The 19201-nt window shown below is 43.9% G+C and overlaps 1 long non-coding RNA gene across 6 annotated transcripts; it reads right to left on the bottom strand.

Moving 5' to 3' along the window:
* Positions 1-234: 234 nt before the first annotated feature.
* LOC115935328 (uncharacterized) lies at positions 235-18816 on the bottom strand. 6 transcript variants are annotated; one of them, XR_010129462.1, is made up of 8 exons: positions 18672-18795; positions 16567-16625; positions 14988-15480; positions 10372-10494; positions 8405-8521; positions 7593-8067; positions 6962-7026; positions 235-454 (listed from the first exon to the last, which is right to left on the bottom strand). It is a non-coding gene; the product is annotated as an uncharacterized lncRNA (long non-coding RNA). The 6 variants fall into 6 exon arrangements; XR_010129463.1 differs by lacking the exon at positions 235-454 and having other exon boundaries at positions 5492-7026; positions 18776-18816; XR_008670047.1 differs by lacking the exon at positions 235-454 and having other exon boundaries at positions 5492-7026.
* Positions 18817-19201: the final 385 nt, after the last annotated feature.

The following is a 19201-nucleotide window of genomic DNA, read 5'->3' as shown; positions in this document are numbered from 1 at the left end:
AACTCTTGGCCTCAAGCCATCCTCCTGCCTCAGCCTCCCAAAGTGTTGCGATTACCAGTGGGAGCCACCACACCTGGCCAGCTGCTACTTTTAGCAATATTATTATTATTCTTCCACTCAATTAAAAATTATTATTTTCAAGGCTACGCAACAGTATGTATCCTATAGCGTAATTGTAAAAACATATACAGTTGCCGTCCCTCAGTATACAGAATTAGTTCCAGCCCCCATCTCTGCATATACCAAAATCCATGCTTACTCACGTTTCGCTGTCACCTCTCTGGAATCCACGTATACGAAAATTCCAAATATTAGTTGGGCATAGTGGCAAGCACCTGTAGTCTCAGCCACGTGGGAGGTTGAGGTGGGAGGATCGCTTCAGCCTGGAAGGTTGAGGCTGCAGTCAGCTGCGATAGCACTACTACACTCCAGCCTTGGACAACAGAGTGAGACCCTGTCTCAGAGAAAAAAAAACAAAATAAAACAGGTTAGAAATTGTAATGAGGTCTGTTGGGCAAAATTCCATATAAGCAAAGTATAAATAAATAAAGCAAATCGTGGTAAATTAGTACGACTGACTTTCTGGAGTTTCTGACAACAAAAGTAAGGAAAATGCAGAACACAAAGACAGAGAGTAAAAAGAGAAATTAGGAAAGCATTCTACATGTTTAATAGGAAGACACTGGCCGTGTTCGTGCAACAGCAGTATGTCATGACATGACATACCTTGGAGAGAAGTTAACAGATGAGGAAGTTGATAAAAATCATCAGAGAAGCAAAATACTGGTAGCGACACTCAAGTAAACCACGAAATTTCCATAACTTATGTCAGCAAAGTGGGAATATTGTACAGTGTGTGTTGAAGTTCCTATACAACATTGTTTATCTGCTGTTTGTTTGTTTGTAAGGAATGTATATACTAAAAGTTCTTCTTGCTGTCAAAAGAATATGTGTGAATAAGTCATTTTAACTTATTCTTCGTTTTTCTTTTATCTTCCTGCCATCATCCCACAGCCTTACTTTAGAAATTTTTTCTTTAGAAAATTGAACAAGTGCTCCTTGTGGTGGCACATACCTCTAGGATGGGAGGCAGGGGTGGAAGGGTCACTTGAGGCCATTAGTTTGACACCAGCCTGGCCAACAAAGTGAGACCCCATGTCTACAAAACAATTTAAAAATTAGCCAAGTATCGTCATGTATACCTACAGTCCTAGCTACTCAGGAGGCTCAGGTAGGAGTACCCTTAGCCCAGGAGTTCAAGGCTGCAGTGAGCTGTGATAGCACTACTGTACTCAAGCCTGGGTGACAGGGTGAGACCCCATCTCCTAAAATAAAAAACAAAGAAAAAAAGTAGTTCAAGTAGCAAGCTGTATGTGGCTTACTCTGAATATTTGTAAACTAGAAATTCTCAATCTTTTGGGGTCTAACATCCCTTTACCTTTTTTAACTTTATTGAAGATCTCTAAGACTATTTCTTTCTGTAGATAATTATATTAAAACTAGAAAATAAGACCCAAATTTTTAAATATTATTCATCACATATTAAAGCCATTACATGTTGATATAAGATTTTAAAGATATTTAATATTCATTACATATTAATAATAAAACCATTACATGTTGATATAATACTTTTTTTTCTTTGAGACAAAGTCTTGTTCTCTTGCCCAGGCTGGAGTGAAGTGGCTCAATCTCAGCTCATTGCAACCTCCGCCCCGCAGGTTCAAGTGATTCTCCTACCTCAGCCTCCCAAGTAGCTGGGATTACAGGCGTCCACTACCATGTGCAGCTAATTATTGTATTTTCTTTGTAGAGAAGGAGTTTCACCATGTTGGCAAGGCTGGTCTTGAACTCTTGACCTCAGATGATCCACCCGCCTGGGTCTCCCTAAGTGCTGGGATTACAGGTGTGAGCCACCGCGCCCACCCCGATTAATGTATCTTTTAAAACACTGATTAGTCAGGCAACAACACCGGGCAGGGGTCTCCTCATTACCAGCGATGCAAACCCCACTGCACGGCTGAGGGGTTTCAAGGGCTGCAGAGCCAAAAGGCTCTGACTTGAGATATTATTTTACTTGTATTTTTATTTGTATTGTGAGACAGGTACTGCTCTGTCACCCAGACTGGAGTGCAGCTGTGCATTTACAGCTCGCTGCAGCCTCGACCTCCTGGGCTCAAGCCATCTTCCTGCCTCAGTTCCCCAGTAGCTGGTAGTACAGTTGAGTGTCACCATGCCTGGTTATTTTTTAAATTTTTTTGTAGAGTGAGGGTTCTTGCTATGTTGCCCAAGCTGGCCTCAAACTCCTGACCTCAAGAGATCTGCCCACTTCAGCCTCCTGAGTAGCTGAAACTACAAGTACACATCACCATGCCTAGCTACATTTATTTAATTTTGAAAAATATTTTTGTAAAGAGCAGATCTTGCTGTGTTGTCCAGGCTGGTCTTGAACACCTGCCCTTAAAAGATACTCGCACCTCTGCTTACCAAAGAGCTGGGACTACAGGCATGAGCCATTGCAATCAGCCTGAAGAGATTTCTTTAATCTAGCATCCCATACTTGGTAGGATTGGGAAAGGCAGTAGTGTTTTTTAAAATTACTTAATAATTTCAGTAACAATCAAACTCAACCTTGACCCCTGCCTTCTCTCACACCCCATATCCAGTCTGTCAGGAAATCCTGTTGATTGTCTTCGATATCTACTAAAGATCCCCACCCAGCAACTCCCTGGCCTCCTCCCCTACTTCTCCCCTCTGACCATCTCTCAACACCACCACGACCCTGGTCAGGACCACCATCATCTCCCGCCTGGATGTTGCCAAAGCTTGGCCCCCATGCTTCTATCACATCTTCCCACAGTCTTTCTCAACTCAGCAGCCAGAGAATGCTTTTAAATCGGGAGACAGATCATGTCGCCTCTCTGCTCAGAACCCTCCCGCAGTTCCCATCTCAGTCAGAGTAAAAGCCAAAGCCCCAGCAATAACCTCCCAGGGCTTATGTGATCTGTACTGATCCCCACCCAGCAACTCCCTGGCTCCCTCCCCTAATTCTCTTCCTCTCTCCATCTGCTCCATGGGCCTCCTTCCAGAGCCAGAGACACACCTCAGACAGTTTATTCTATTGTTTCTGCCTACAATCCTCTTCCCTCAGCACCTTGGCCACCTCCTTCCCCTCCTTCAAATCTTTACTCAATTTTCACTTAGGAGGCCACCCCTGACTATTCTATTTAACATCGCCATCTGTCCCCATGCCCACCATGCTCATTTCTTCTTTCTTTACTTTCTTCTTTCTTTTTTTCAAGATCTCACTGTCACCAAGGCTGGAGTGCAGTGGCGAAATCACAGCTCACTGCAACCTCAAATTTCCAGGCTCAAGCGATCCTCCCACCTCAGCCTCCCGAGTACCTGGGACTCCAGGTTCATGCCACCATGCCTGGCTAAATTTTTTAGTATTTTATTTTATTTTATTTTATTTTGAGACAGAGTTTCACTCTTCTTGCCCAGGCTGTAGTGCAACGGTGCGATCCCGGCTCACTGCAACCTCCACCTCCCAGATTCAAGTGATTCTCCTGCCTCAGCCTTCCAAGTAGCTGGGATTACAGGTGTGTGCCACCACGCCCAGCTAATTTTTGTATTTTTAGTAGAGCCGGGGTTTCACAATGTTGGCCAGGCTGGTGTCAAACTCCTGACCTCAGGTAATCTGCCCGCTTCGGCCTCCCAAAGTGCTGGAATTACAGGCGTGAGCCACCATGCCTGGCCAATTTTTTCATTTTTTGTAGAGACAAGGTCTTACTATGTTGCCCAGACTGGTCTTGAACTCCTGGCCTCAAGTGATCCTCCTGCCTAAATTCCTAAAGTGCTGGGATTACCGGCATGAGCCATCATGCCTGGCTTCATGTTCATTTCTTCTTGCTGCTGCAACATAGTTTGCAGTTTCCTACATTTAGTGGCTTAAAGCACCACAAATCTACCATCTTACAGTTCTAGGGGCCAGAAACCCAAACTAGGTCTATTAAGGCTAAAGTCAAGGTGTCAGCAGGGCTGCATTCCTTCTGGAGACTCTAATATGTTCCCTTGGCTTTTCCAGCTTCTAGAAGCCACCCCCATTCCTTGGATCATGGCCCCTGACTCCATCTTCAAAGCCAGAGGTGAAGCATCTTCAAATCTCCCTCTCTTACCTCTGCTTTCATCACCACATCTCCTGCTCCAATTCTGAGTCTCCTACTCTCTTTTTTTTATAAAGACCCTTGTGATTGCTGGGCATGGTGGCTCCCACCCAGAATCCCAACACTTTGGGAGGTCAAGGCAGGAGGAACACTTGAGGCCCAAAGTTTGAAACTAGCACGAAAAACAGTGAGACCACCCCCTCTAGAAAAAAATAAAAATAAATATTAGCCCGACATGGTGGTATGCGCCTGTAGTCCCAGCTCCTTGAGAGGCTGAGGTGAGACAATCGATTTAGCCCAGGAGTTTGAGATCAGCCTGGACGACATAACTAAATCTCATCTCTACAAGGACGAGGTGGGAGGATCACTTGAGCCCAGGAATTTGTGGCCAGCCTGGGCAACAAAAGAAGACCCCATCTGGCCAACACGGCCAACCTGGCCACCATGGCAAAACTCTGACTCTACAAAAATGAGCTGGGCATGGGTGACATGCATGTGTAGTCCTAGCTACTTGGGAGGTTGAGATGGGAGGATTGCCTGATCTCAGGAGGCCAAAGCTATAGTGAGCTATGATCACATCAGTGCACTCCAGCCTGGATGACACAGGAGATTCTGTCTCAAAAAAAAGAAAAGAAATATATATTTAATCTCTGTCCCTGGTTCCTGGCACAGAGCTTCTAAAGCTCTTACAAAGACCTCAGTGATAGATGTGACAGGAACATCTTTTGTTTTAATATTTGGTCTTGGTCCAAGGTTTCTAACACAAGAGCCTCTAAGAACTTTGGGATCTCCAGCATGGTAAGAATGCATTTGGGGATGTTGTTGAGATGACTGGGTGACTGCAAGCTCTTAAATTTCTTCAAGAGGAGGGCTGATTACCACGCAACCACATGGTAAGAGGCTTGGAACTTTCAGCCTCATGCACTGAACTCCAGGAGGAAGAGGGGCTGGAGACCGACTTAATCACCAACAGCCAAAGATTTTATCAATCATGCTTGCATAATAAAGCCTCCATAAACACCCTGAACGGGGTTTGCAGAGCTTTCAGGGTTGCTGGACACAGGAGATGCTGGGAGGGTCGCATGTTCAACAGAGGGCATGGGAGCTCTGTGCCCCTCCGAACTTAATTTGCCCTGGGTATCTTTCTTTTTTTTGAGACAGGATCAGGCTCTTTTGTCCAAGCTAGAGTGCAGTGGCACAATCTCAGCTTACTGTAACCTAAGCCTCCCCAGTCCCCAGCTCAAGGTATCCTCTCATCTCAGCTTCCCTAGTAGTTGGAACTCTAGGTGCACAACACCACACCGGTTATTATTATTTTTTTTTAATTTTTTATAGAGACAGGTTTTCACCATGTTGCCCAGGCTGGTCTCAAACTCCTGAGTTTAAGCGATCCTCCCACCTTGGCCTCCCAAAGTGCTGAGATTACAGGCATGAGCCACTGCATCCAGCATGCACGTCTCTTTCATTGACTGTTTCTGAGATGTATCCTTCACAATGAACCAGTAATAGGAAATGAACTGGCCAGATGTGGTGGCTCACATCTGTAATCCCAGCACTTTCAGAGGCTGAGGTGGGAGGATCACTTGAGACCAGGAATTTGTGGCCAGCCTGGCCAACACAACAAGACCCCATCTATACAAAAAATAAAAGAAACTAGCCAGATGTGGTGGTGCAGGCATGTAGTCTCAGCTACTAGGGAGGCTGAGGTGGGAGAACCACTGGAGCCCAGACAATCAAGGCTGCAATGAGCTATGACTGCACCATTGCACACCAGCCTGGGCAACAAAATAAGACCCTCTCTCTCAGAAAAAAAGAAAATAAACTGTCTTTCTGAGTTCCGTAAACTGTTCTAGCAAATTATTAAACCCAAGAAGACAGTTATGGGAACCCCCGATTGGTAACAGGTTGGTCAAAAGTATGGTGACAACTTAGGACTTGCCATTGGCATCTGAAGTGAGGATGGCCTCGTGGGACTGAGCCCCTAACTTGTGGGGTCTGTGCTAACTCCAGGTAGTGTCAGAATAAAGTCATGGGATACCCAGTTAATATCCAGAGCACTGAAGAATTTGGTGTAGAAACTCCATACATACATTCAGTCAGAAGTGTGTGAGTAGAGACAAACATGGGCTTTTCTGTCACCTACCTGCTTAACTGCATAGGAGAGGCAATATGTGGTGCTCATGAACAAAGCAAACATTAAAGTCAGACCAGACCCAACATTTGACTCAGTCTTAATATCCAGGTGAGCCTGCACAAATCATTCATTATTCCTAAGGCTTCATCACTCCATTCATAAAATGGAGATAACTGTGGCACCTACATGTGATTCTGTGAGAATTAACGAAATATTATGCTTGGGGTTATTGTGATCATTATACCTGTTCCAAACTATTTGACAAGGACAGTGATGGATGAAGACATCAAAAAATCAGAAACTGCAATGAGGTCTCTCAGGCAAAATTCCATACAAGCAAATTACTGTGTCTACAAAGCATTCCTGCCACACTTAATTCACCATTCCCTGAACAAAATACGCCATCTTCGTTGTTCAGGTCTGTACGGTGCTGGTTTCCCTTCCCGGGCAGTTTGCGCTATCCCATCCCGGCCCATTCCCCATCCCTCCACCTCCCCCTTCCCTCCCCACTCTCATACAACTCTTCCTCATCTTTCAGGACTTGGCTTCAATGTCACCTTAACTGGAAGCTTCTCTCACTCTCCAGAAGAGCTTCCCATTGCACTTGATGCATGCACTATTATTTGATCATTTTTAAGTTACAGTCCAAATCTTTTTGTACCTGAATAACATGTTGCCCAGTCAGTCTCTCTTCCTGGATTCAGAAGTCCTTCATGGTAGATCCAGCTGGAAGTGACAAAAAGACATCTTTTGACATAAACGGATGACACAGACAGACATAAATTCTTAAATGTCTTAAATGTTATGTGAAAATTAAACAGAATTCAAAGACTTCTGGGGAACACTTAGGAAGTTACTGGGAATGTCATAAAGGGTTAATTTGTATTTTATTTTATTTTTTGAGACAGTCTCATTCTGTCACCTAGGCTGGAGTGCAGTGGTGCAATCAGGCTCACTGCAGCCTTGACCACCTGGGCTCAAGTAATCTCACTTAATTTTTATTTGGTTTAAGAAAGTCTTGGTTGAGGGTGGTGGCTTATGCCTGTAATCTCAGCACTTTGGGAGGCTGAGAGAGGTATATTACTTGAGGCCAGGAGTTTGAGATCAGCCTGGACAATATATTAAGACCCTGCCTCTACCAAAAAACAGAGTGAATGTGTGGAAGACAATTTTTCCACAGACTGGGAGTGAGGGAATAATTTCAGGATGATTCAAGTGCATTACATATGTTGTGCACTTTATTTCTATTATTACTACATAGTAATATATAATGAAATGATTCTACAACTCACTATAACGTAGACTCAGTGGGATCTCTGAGCTTGTTTTCCTGCAACTAGACTGTCCATCTGGGGTGATGGGAGACAGTAACAGAATATCAGGCATTAGATTCTCATAAGGAGTACACAACCTAGATCCCTCACATGCACACTTCACAACAGAGTTTGTGCTCCTATGAGAATCTAATGCTGCTGCTGATCTGACAGGACATGGAGCTCAGGTGGTCATGCAAGCGATGGGAGGGGCTAGAAATACAGATGAAGTTTCCCTTCACTCGCCTGCTGCTCACCTCCAGTTCTGTGGCCCTGTGGTTGGAGACCGCTGCTCAAGTGCATTTGAAAGGATCCATCCCACGCCATTCTTCAGAGTCATCTTTACTGCTGCAGTGGTCAACTTGTAGCACCCCTAAGCTCGCAGGACATATACTTCAACCGGCATTTCACAATCAACAGTATGTGGCAGCTTGAGTCATTGTGAGCTCACTTCCTGGAAATCACCAGCATCCCATATCCCATTAGCAAGGAGCTCAGCACTGCTCCTTGGATAACCAAACCTATTCCCAAATCCCATCTGTGTGCGTCTATCTCCTGGTACCCTTCCTAGCATCAATTCTGTATTTGTAGGAGTCCAATCAGGAGACACAAACCACTCAAAAGTTTAAACTAGAATGAGCAAGATGGCTCACACCTGTAATCCCAGCACTCTGGGAGGCCAAGGTGGGTGGACTGCTTTGAGCTCAGGAGTTTGAGAACAGTCTGGGAAACACGGCGAAACCTCGTCTCTACAAAAAACACAAAAATCAGCTGGGTGTGGTGGCACTTACCTGTAATCCCAGCTACTCGGGAGGCTGAGGCAGGAGAATTGCTTGAGCCTGGCAGGTGGAGGCTGCAGTGAGCAGAGGTTATGCCACTGTACTCCAGCCTGGGTGACAGTGTGAGACCTGGTATCAAAAAGAAAAAACGTATATATATGTATATATGTAAATTTAATATAAAAAGTATTAATTTTGGCCAGGCAAAATGGCTCATGCCTGTAATCCCAGCACTTTGGGAGGCCAAGGCAGACAGATCACCTGAGGTCAGGAGTTCGAGACCAGCCTGACCAGCATAGAGAAACCCCATCTCTACTAAAAATACAAAATTAGCTGGGCATGGTGGCACATGCCTGTAATCCCAACTACTCGGGAGGCTGAGGCAGGAGAATCGCTTGAACCCAGCAGGTGGAGGTTGCGCTGAGCCGAGATAGCGCCATTGCACTCCAGCCTGGGCAGCAAGAGTGAAACTCCATCTCAAAAAAAAAAAAAAAAAGATTAATTTTTACAGAGGATCAGCACAATGAGGGACACACTAGCACAAAGTAAAGACAACTCTAGAGAATACGGAACTAGCAGAGGCCAGGCATTGTGGCTCATGCCTGTAATCCCAGCAATTTGGGAAGCCTAGGCAGGAGGATCACTTGAGGCCAGGAGTTGGAGACCAATCAGTGCTAAATAGTGAGACTCTGTGTCTACCAAAAAAAAGAGACATTAGCCAGGTGTGGTGGTGGTGCACACCCGTAGTTCCAGCTACTTGGGAGTCTGGGATGGGAGAAATCCCTTGAGCCTGGGAAGTCTACACTACAGTGAGCCAAGATTGTGCCACTGCACTCCAGCCTGGGCGACAGAGTGAGACCCTGTCTTAGAAAGAAAAAAGAAAAGAAAGTGTTAATCCCCCTATGGGAATCTCCTCTTCTCCTGCCCTCTCTGGAACCTCACTTGTCAGTTCTTCCTCCCACTTTCCTGTATCTTTAACCTATCCCCCACTTTTAGCTCCTTCCCATCATCATTTAAATTACTCAAACTTCTTCTGTTTTAAAAACCTCTCCCTAAACTCAGGGAGAGGTCTCCTGCACACCCATTGAGCCATCTGCTCTCCCTGGTGCCTTCTCTATAGCAGCCTGAGCCATGTCTCTAATCCATGAATCTCATCATGTTACTCCCCCATTTACATCACTTCTCCTTGCCTCAGGGATTAAGTCCAAACTCCTTAACAGCCCCTGCTCTGCCCTGCCTTGCAAGGCAGCCTCACTGCTTGCTCCTCTCCATTTCATCTGCTATGGAGTCCAGCTGAGCCTCATCTGCCCCTTGAACACACACTCTTTCTCCTCTGGGAGTCTCTGAAGTGGGTAATATCCTCTGCTTATAATATGCTTCCCCTTAAACCTCTACTCTCTTCCTAGCTAGCTTCGACTCCTCTGTCACTTGTCCGCTTTGGCATCACCTCCTCATAGAAGACTTCTTTGACTCCCGAGATTCTCAGGAGCATGGCAGGTGAAGTGCTCCTCCCATGAATGGATGGAGATTAGGGAGTGTGTGTTATTCATGCTTAATTCACCAGTGCTTACCTGAGTACCTGGCATAAAATAGTTACTGTGGTGGCCAAAGTAATAACCCCCACCACCACCAATTGCTCATGTCCTATGTTACACAGCACAATTACATAGGAAGGGAGAATTAAGAGTGCAGATAAAATTAATGTTGCTCATCAGCTGACCTTAAAACAAGATTATCCTGGAGTATCTAGGAGAGCCCATGTAATTACAAGCATTCTTTAAAACTGGAAGAGGGAGGCAGAAGGTTAAGAACCAGAGACGGTGGGCACAATGGCTCATGCCTGTAATACCAGTACTTTGGGAGGCCAGGGCAGGAAAATCCCTTGAGTGCAGGAGTTCAAGGTCAGCTGTGGCAACATACTGAGGTCCCATCTCTACAACAAAATAAAAACAAAATTCACTGAGTGTCACGATGCTTACCTGTAGTCCCAGCTACGGGAAGGCTGACATGGTAGGATTGCTTGAGCCTGGGAGTTTGAGGCTATAATGAGCCATGATAGGAGCACTGAACTCCATCCTGAGTGACAGGGCAAGGTCCTGTTTCTGAAGAAAAAAAGGACATTGGAATCAGGGTCCTCTCCATCCTGAGGTGCCTACAAGGCATCTCTCTCTGCAAATGAGTAAACATCACCCTCCAACTCCTTACAGAGTGGAGCAACAGGAAAACTCCTTCACCTCATTTCTGTGCTGCTTGGGAGGCCTGGACAACCCAATAACCAGCTCCTTGCTGATGAAGCAATCATGAAATGGCTCGAGTTGAGCTAAGGAGAATTTGGGTCCTTCTTTTGGTTCTCAGTAGGCAGGGTAGGGGCCAGGCATGGTGGCTCATACCTGTAATCCTTGCACTGTGGGGGGCCAAGGTGAGAGGATTGCTTGAGGCCAGGAGCTCAAGACCAGCCTGGACAACATAGCAAGACCTGGGTGGCATACACCTGTGGTCCCTACTACTTGGTAGGATGAGGTGGGAGGATTGATCACTTGATCCCAGGAGTTTCAGGCTGCAGTGAGCCATGATCACACCACTGCACTTCAGCCTGGGTGACAGAGCCAGACCATGTCACAAAAAGTTAGAAAGAAAAAAAAAGAGAGAGAGGGAGAGAGACTATACACAGGCACCACCACATTTGGCTAATTTTTAAATATTCTGTAGAGACAAGGTCTTGCTATGTTGCCCAGGCTAGTCTAAAACTCCTGGCATCAGGCTGGGCATGGTGGCTCATGCTTGTAATCCCAGCACTTTGGGAAGCTAAGGCAGGCAAATCACCTGAAGTCTGGAGTTCGAGACCAGCCTGGCCAACATGGTGAAACTCTGACTCTATCAAAAATACAAAAATTAGCTGGGCAGTAGTGGCGTGTACCTGTAGTCTCACCTACTCGGGAGGCTGAGGCAGGAGAATCACTTGAACCTGGGAGGTGGAGGTTGCAGTGGACCCCATCACTGCACTCCACCCTGGGTGACAGAGCAAGACTCTGTCAAAAACAACAACAACAATAACAAAAACAAAACAACAACAACAAAAAAAACTCCTGGCATCTAGACATCTTCCTGTCTTAGCCTCCCAATGCCCTGGGATTATACTGTTTCCTATAATTGAAGACATTTGTTCCTATACTGCTTTAAGGTATAAAGGAAGAAAAAAAAACGGATAATGGCAAATGTTGGTGAAGGCCGGGCATGGTGGCAGCCTGTAATTCCAGAACTTATGGAGGCTGATGAACTTAGGTAGAACCTTGTTTACTAGAGTATTAGGCATGGGTTTGGGCAACTATTCTAACCAGAGAAACTGGCTTCAGTGAGGGCAAGTTGGCAATCCAAGGTATAGCATGCATAGGGCTGGCAAAATTCAGGGTGACTGAAGCAAAAGCTTCAGAACCAGAAAGACCACATCTGGGGGTAGAGCACAAAACTCTCAAGAGATGAATCTTTGTAAGAGTGAGGCAGAACTATATAGCAGTTTTAGGAGATCTGTTGGTGCCCAGCAAGAGCTCCAAATGGGCTATATGCAGGGATGCAGCCTGTAGTCTCAGGAGAGGAGGTTCACAAAAGTCATTCAGTCCAAGACCTCAAACTCTGTTCTCTACTAAAAGGAATCAAGGTTCCCTAGAGAAATGGCTGACTCCATGTATGGTGCAGTATATTGATCCTGGAACATCTTTTTTGCCAGAAAGCAAGGAAGCCATCAAAGTCCAACAGGATCACGTCAAAAAGACATGAAAGTCAACTTAAAGAGATAATTATTAACCTAGATGAGACAATGTAAGCATCCAAAACAATAAAGACTGCAATGGCCTGAAATACATCAAATGCAAACAATAATCTATGAGTTCATAATGGTATTCAGAAAAAAAAACTACTGGTCATTAGAGGGAAGGTTACTAGGTCACTAACTTACTACTCTGAAAAGTGACTTAAGATGAGAGGTAGGGTGGAGAATTAGCTATTTATTCAGTCTTTCCTGTACAAACATAAATTTTTAGGGAGATTGAAGCAGACGAAACAAATCTGGAAAAATGGAGGTAACTGCTTAATCTGAGGGTTGGGTGCATGGAGGTTCAACATATTTCTTTTGTGTATATTTGAACCCCCTACAAAAAAACCACAAGACAGAATGTGAGCCAAGCAGCTTAGGGTTTAGGCAAGGCTTCTGCCTACAAGACACACCAGGATATGAGGGGTAGTTTTAGCCCTAATGGGCTGAGCCAACTGGAGGTATATAGGGAAGTGCTAAATTGCAGAGGTATCATGTTGCCCAGCACTTGATCAAATCCTAGATCCTAGGTCTGCTTGGTAGCATGCTTCCTAGGTAGTGGATCTGAGGCTACCTATAGAACTTCCTTTGCAGTCATAATTCGCTCAGAAACTACAAAAGTGCTTGCTCTTGAAAATGGAGTCTTTGTCCATTTCATGCTTCTATAAAAGAATACCACAGACTGCATAATTTATAAAAAGGAAAAAAGGAAGGAAAGAAAAAAGGAAGGAAGGAGGGAAGGAGGGAAAAAGGGAAGGAGGGAAGGAAAGGAAGGAAGGGAAAGAAGGAAAGGAAGGAAGGGAAAGAGAGAAAGAGGGAAGGAGGAAGGGAGGGAAGGAGGGAGGGAGGGAGAGAGAGAGGGAGGGAGGGGAAGGGAAGAAAAGGGAAGAGAAGGGAAAGGAGGAAGAAAAGGAAAGGAAAGGAATAAATTTTATTTCTTAACAGTTCTGGATGTTAGGAAGTCCAAGGTTGAGGGGCCTGCATCTGGTAAGGGTCTTCTTGCTGCATCATCCCACTACAGAAGGCAGAAGGAAAAGAGAGTGCAAGAAAGCAAGAGGGCAAAAGGGGCTGAACTCTGTTTTATAATAAGCCCACTCTGTGATTACTAATCTATTACCACAATAACAACATTAACTCATTCATGAAGGCTATTTTATTAGGCCCCACATCCCAACTGTTGCATTGAGGATTGAGTTTCCAGCACATAAACTTTGGGGGACACATTTAAACCATAGCAGAGCACTTAGGTTAATTCAACTAAGAGGAGCTGGGAAAATCAAAGGCATGAGAAAGACAGCAAAAGCTAGCAGAGAGAAATGCATAGGTTAAGGAAAAAAGTCACAGTGAATCCTGTAGGGCAGGCTACTTTATCAAAAGCACCTAAAAAAGATCTCATTAACTCCCCCAGCTCACCTCCACCCACATCTAAAGAGCCACACACAGCACCACCAAAGGCAGCACAATGAGAACAGCATTCTCCTCAACAGACAAGCTGGGAGTATCTAGTCACCTGACCTCAGTAGCTCCAGAACAGCCCTAAAACATTTCCTCCCTAACCACCACTCAAGTCACCAGCTTGGAAAGTATTAAGAAAACCCAAATCCTGACACACCACTATGAAACAACTTAAAACAGCAAAGAACAACCCATTTAAACAGCAATGCCAGCTGTTGGGAAAAAAAGGAACAATGAGTAGAGGAGAAACAGAACTCTCGGGGTCCACCAAGACCCAGTCTCTCAGCTTCAGCACTTTTAAATGCAGAATCCATACCCCTCTGGGGCCTGTGGAGCTCCACAAGGCATGTCGTCCTCAAAGATAAATGAGCAGGCAAGCTGGCTAGAAAACCACTAAGGGTATTATTCTTTAAAGAATCTTTATAGGGTCAAAGAGGAATGAGTCTTAACTGGCTATGTGAACTCCCCACAGATTCTGAGGATGATGTCAGTATCCCTTTCCAGATGTGTTTAACACTTTGCAGTCACTTGTATTCCTGCCACTGAGTGCCAGTGTTTTGCTAATTTGAACTGATTCCAGCTCACGCTGACCCCAGCTCCCTGGATGTTACCATTAGCCAAGACTGTCACCCATACTGTACCCTTTCAAAGAGTCCTAAAAACAGCTCTTCACCTACTCTTCCAAGACAAGTAAAAATGTCTGCCAAAGAAATGGGGAAAAAAGATTCAGAGAGTGAAAACAATTAATATACTAACAAGAGAGCAAAAAGCAAAAGGGGAGGAGAAACTAGGAAAATCATAGATGGGCTCTCACCTATTTCCAAAGCTGGGCTAATGTCCTTTTGCTTGTGTCTGAATAAGGCACCAATTTTAAGCTGCTAATGAAAAAAAAAGAAAAAGAGAAAGAAGCAGGCCCAGGCTGGGCGCAGTGGCTCATGCCTGTAATCCCAGCACTTTGGGAGGCCGAGGCAGGTGGATCACCCAAGGTCAGGAGTTCTAGACCAGCCTGGTCAACATGGTGAAACACCATCTCTACTAAAAATACAAAAAATTAGCCAGGCATGGTGGTGCATGCCTGTAAATCCAGCTACTAAGGAGGCTGAGGCAGGAGAATTGCTTGAACCTGGAAGGCAGAGAATGTGGTGACCTGAGATCACGTCATTGCCCTCAAGCCACGGCAATGAGAACGAAATTCGGTAAAAACAAAACAAAACAAAACAAAACTACCATAAAATAACTCAGACTTAATTAAATACAACCCTAGTGGTGAATGACTAAAGATGGATTACTCATAACAGAGATAACAGTCCAATAAGAATCCAGGAATCTTACCTTTTAATAACAAAAAAATCCTTTCCTTCGAAAGTAACATCCTCTCAAGGCCAGGAATTCCATTAGTAGAAAGCCTTCCTAAAAAACAAAATTCCTGGCCAGGCATGGGTTCACGTCTGTAATCTCAGCACTCTGGAAGGCCGAGGCGGGAAGATCACTTGACGTCAGGAGTTCGAGACTGGCCCGGCCAACATGGTGAAACCCCATCTCCACTAAAAATACAAAAATTAGCCTGGTGTGGTGGTGGGCACCTGTAATCCCAGCGACTTGGGAGGCTAAGGCAGGAGAATTTCTTGAACCCAGGAGGCAGAGGTTGCAGTGACCAGCAAGGTTGCGCCACTGCACCCCAGCCTGGGCGATAAGAGTGAAAACTCCATCTCAAAAAAAAAAAAAAAAATTCCTTTGGGAAGGCCTTCTACATAAAAATCTTCAACATGAGACTGGAAAAAAGGGTATGGGATCATCACCGGACCTTTGGCTTTTACAGCTCGAGCTATAAGAACAAAAAGAAAAAGGGATATCATTTAAACACAGTATGTAGAAAAGAATAATTATTGAATCTGTACTGGTCTTTAACTTTTACACTTTGATCTTTAATTCTGTTATTGTGATTGAGTCCAAAGAAAAATAGTATGAGTAAAATAAAAAGAACACCAAAAATGCTAATATTCTGTTTACCAAAGTCTGTAGTAAAATATCCCATTAAATCCAAGTGCAGTGACACACCCATAATCCCAAGCACTTTGGGAGGCTGAGGCGGGTGAATCTCCTGAAGTCAGGAGTTCAAGGCCAGCCTGGCCAACATGGTGAAACCCCAACTCTACTACAAATACAAAAATTAGGCAGGCTTGGTGGCAGAGGCCTGTAATCCCAGCTACTTAGGAGGCTGAGGCAGGGAGAATTGCTTGAACCCAGGAGGTGAGCTTGCCATGAGCTGAGATCATACCACTGCACTCCAGCGTGGGCGACAGAACAAAACTTCAACCTCCAAAAAAAAAAAAAAAAAACAGCTAGCAGGTGACATTTGCTATGGGGAGACTAGGGATATGATCCTGCTGCAATCCTTCCATTTTAGTAAATCTAAACTGTGTGAATCCATTCTGTTTCATCCCCACTCCACTCCAGAGCCAAAACAAGAAAATCAATTATATTTCTAGTTCTTTAAAAACATATCTAACTAAATCATCTAATTAAAAGATAATATGCATGGTTCCATACTCTAAAAGAAAACTTACATCCTGCATATCATGGACATTTGATGAATGCTTATTCAGTTGACTGGTGTAGACTTCAATAATAACCTGTTCAATGCATTATGCCAGATGAATCTTGCATCTCAAAAGTAGAACAAATATTGTTCGTTCAGTTTTGTCTACCCATAAATGCAATATTTACTAATAAAAAGAAAATGTTTATTGTTCTAGAGAGTATGAGAATTTTGACAACATGAATTCTCCTGTCCTAGGACATAATTAATACTTAGAGGCATACTATTTCATGTGGAAGCTACCATTAAATCAATGTTAAGTGTTAATTACCTCACATAATCTTCTAATCTGACTTAAGACTGAAGACGTACCTCACAAAGCTGATTTATCAAGTAGTAAATCTTCACCTGTTGAATTCATAAGTTCATGTCTGAAAGGTGAGAATAAATACTTAATATTCACTAGACAATATTCAACAAAGTAATATCCACTAGTACATATTTAATATTTCATCATGAACTGCGGGTGTGAAGAGAAAAGACAGGCTGGGCACAGTGGCTCACACCTGTAATCCCAGCAGTTTGGGAGGCCGAGGCAGGCAGATCATGAGGTCAGGAGTTCAAGACCAGCCTGGCCAACATGGTAAAACCACGTCTGTACTAAAAGTACAATAATTAGCTGGGCATGGTGGCAGGCAACTGTAATCCCAGCTACTCGGGAGGCTGAGGCAGGAGAATTGCCTGAACCCAGGAGGTGGAGGTTGCAGAAACCATTATCACACCACTGCATTCCAGCCTGGGCAAGAGAGCAAGATTCTGTCTCAATCAATCAATCAATAAAAATATAAGGAGGAAGCATTTACTATGTATATGTCTGGTATTATGTGAAGCACTTTACTATCTTATCAAATCTTCGGGACAGATCTTCAGTTCTCATGACCACAAAAGAGGATACTAAAGCTCAGACAGGAGAAGAGACGTGGCCAGCCTGTGTCCCCAGGGCCTATGGTCTTACCACTGGGTTACAGTGTTTCCAGATATCACATGTTGTGAGGTTTTTGCTTTAAAATGAACCAAAATAAACCAAAGGTGAAAAAGGCATAAGCTATTAAAAAGTGGGAGAAACACTAAGAGAACCTTAAGCATGTAACTAAAAATATTATGGAAATGTTATTGAATTCATTAGCAAATTTAGTGCTAGGTTTTCATTGAGGAGTAGGTTATATTACTCATAATGAAGAAAAATGTTCATTTTAAGTACATTAACATAAATACCATCAATATTGTTTATCATGTTTAAATGTTCACTTAAAGCAATTCAGTTAAAATTCTGCATATCATACAATTTTATAGTTTGCTAGTAGGTTACAAGTAAATAGTCACCCAAATAAAAACATCATGTTTTCCACTGGTTGTTGCTCTTTTTAGGTGAGCATTTGATGTATACCAACAGAGAGAGGATAATAACAAATCGCTAATTTCTTTCATCACTATATAAAGGTGGCTTCAGGATAGAATAGTATCAGGGCGATGATGAATTTGAAATCTAACATCAATTCAGTGATGCATCAAGATAAAAGTAGAGACAATAGGGGCACCTTGGTGAGTACTGAACATTTTATTTATTTATTTATTTTGAGATGGAGTTTTGCTCTTTTTGCCCAGGCTAGAGTGCAATGGTGCAACCTCGGCTCACCGCAACCTCTGCCTCCTGGGTTCAAGCGATTCTCCTGCCTTGGCCTCCCGAATAGCTGGGATTACAGACATGCGCCACCACACCCGTCTAATTTTGTATTTTTAGTAGAGACGGGGTTTCTCCATGTTGGTCAGGCTGGTCTCGAACTCCCGACGTAGATATCTGCCTGCCTTGGCCTCCCAAAGTGCTGGGATTACAGATGTGAGCCACCGCGCCAAGATGAATTCCAAATTTAACAAAGCAGACTAAGAGAAACAATTCATTTAAAAAAATAATATTTGGCCAGGCATGGCGGCTCACACCTGTAATCCCAGTACTTTGGGAGGCTGAGGTGAGTGGATCAGGAGGTCAGCAGTTCAAGACCAGCCTAGCCAAGATCATGAAACCCCGTCTCTACTAAAAATACAAAAATCAGCCAGGCGTGGTGGCTGGTGCCTGTAATCCTAGCTGCTCAGGAGGCTGAGGCAGAGAACTGCTTGAACCCAAGAGGCGGAGGTTGCAGTGAGCCGAGATCGTGCCACTGCACTCCAGCCTGGGCGACAGAGTGAGGCTCCATCTCAAAAAAAATAAATAAATAATTCAATGAAATCCCTAAGATCCAGGGCTTTGCAATAAATATGTAAATAAATTTCCAATCTCCATACTGAAAGTTTAAAAGAAATGCTAACTAATAACTAAAGAAATACAACTTTTCCTCAGCTTTGCAGCAATCTAGAAACAAAGTGTGTAGACACTACAAAGCACCTTACAAGGAGAAACGTGTAAGGATGGCATGACTCACCGGCAGCCCTGGGATTGTCCACGGTACCCCCATGATGAACAGTAACTCCATTGTGTAAACGCCCATGAACATAAGATTACAGGACTTTTCCAGTTTAGACATACCATATTTTCTTTCAGACAATTCTTCAACTTGTTTACGTAGATCAGCGATATGATGATTCCATTTCTCTGAAAATCAAGCAAAAGTTGCTTCTCAATACTACGTCCCTACGTCAGAGCAGCACTAACGTATAATGACTGATTTCATATATTTTACATTCAAACAGTCCATATCATTTTATTGCTTTCAAGAAAAAATTTCCCCTTTTTGGTGGTTCTTAGAATTGCTTTAATGTGAGACTATTAGAGAAGCTGAAAAGCAGGAGGGCAGAAAAGTTCAATCAAATTAAACACAATAACAGGGAGGTCACAATAAGGAGGTCTCCAGGGGTCTTTTAGCAAAATTCCTAAAACATGTCTCAGCTGTGTGAAATAAGACTTTACAGCAGCCAGGTGCAGTGGTGCACGCCTCTAATCCCAGCACTTTGG

Source organism: Gorilla gorilla, chromosome 10 (genome assembly GCF_029281585.2).
Source record: "Gorilla gorilla gorilla isolate KB3781 chromosome 10, NHGRI_mGorGor1-v2.1_pri, whole genome shotgun sequence".
NCBI classification, from domain to species: Eukaryota; Metazoa; Chordata; class Mammalia; order Primates; family Hominidae; genus Gorilla; species Gorilla gorilla.
The sequence above is the reverse complement of the archived record's forward strand: the minus strand, read 5'-3'. Positions and strand labels throughout refer to the sequence as shown.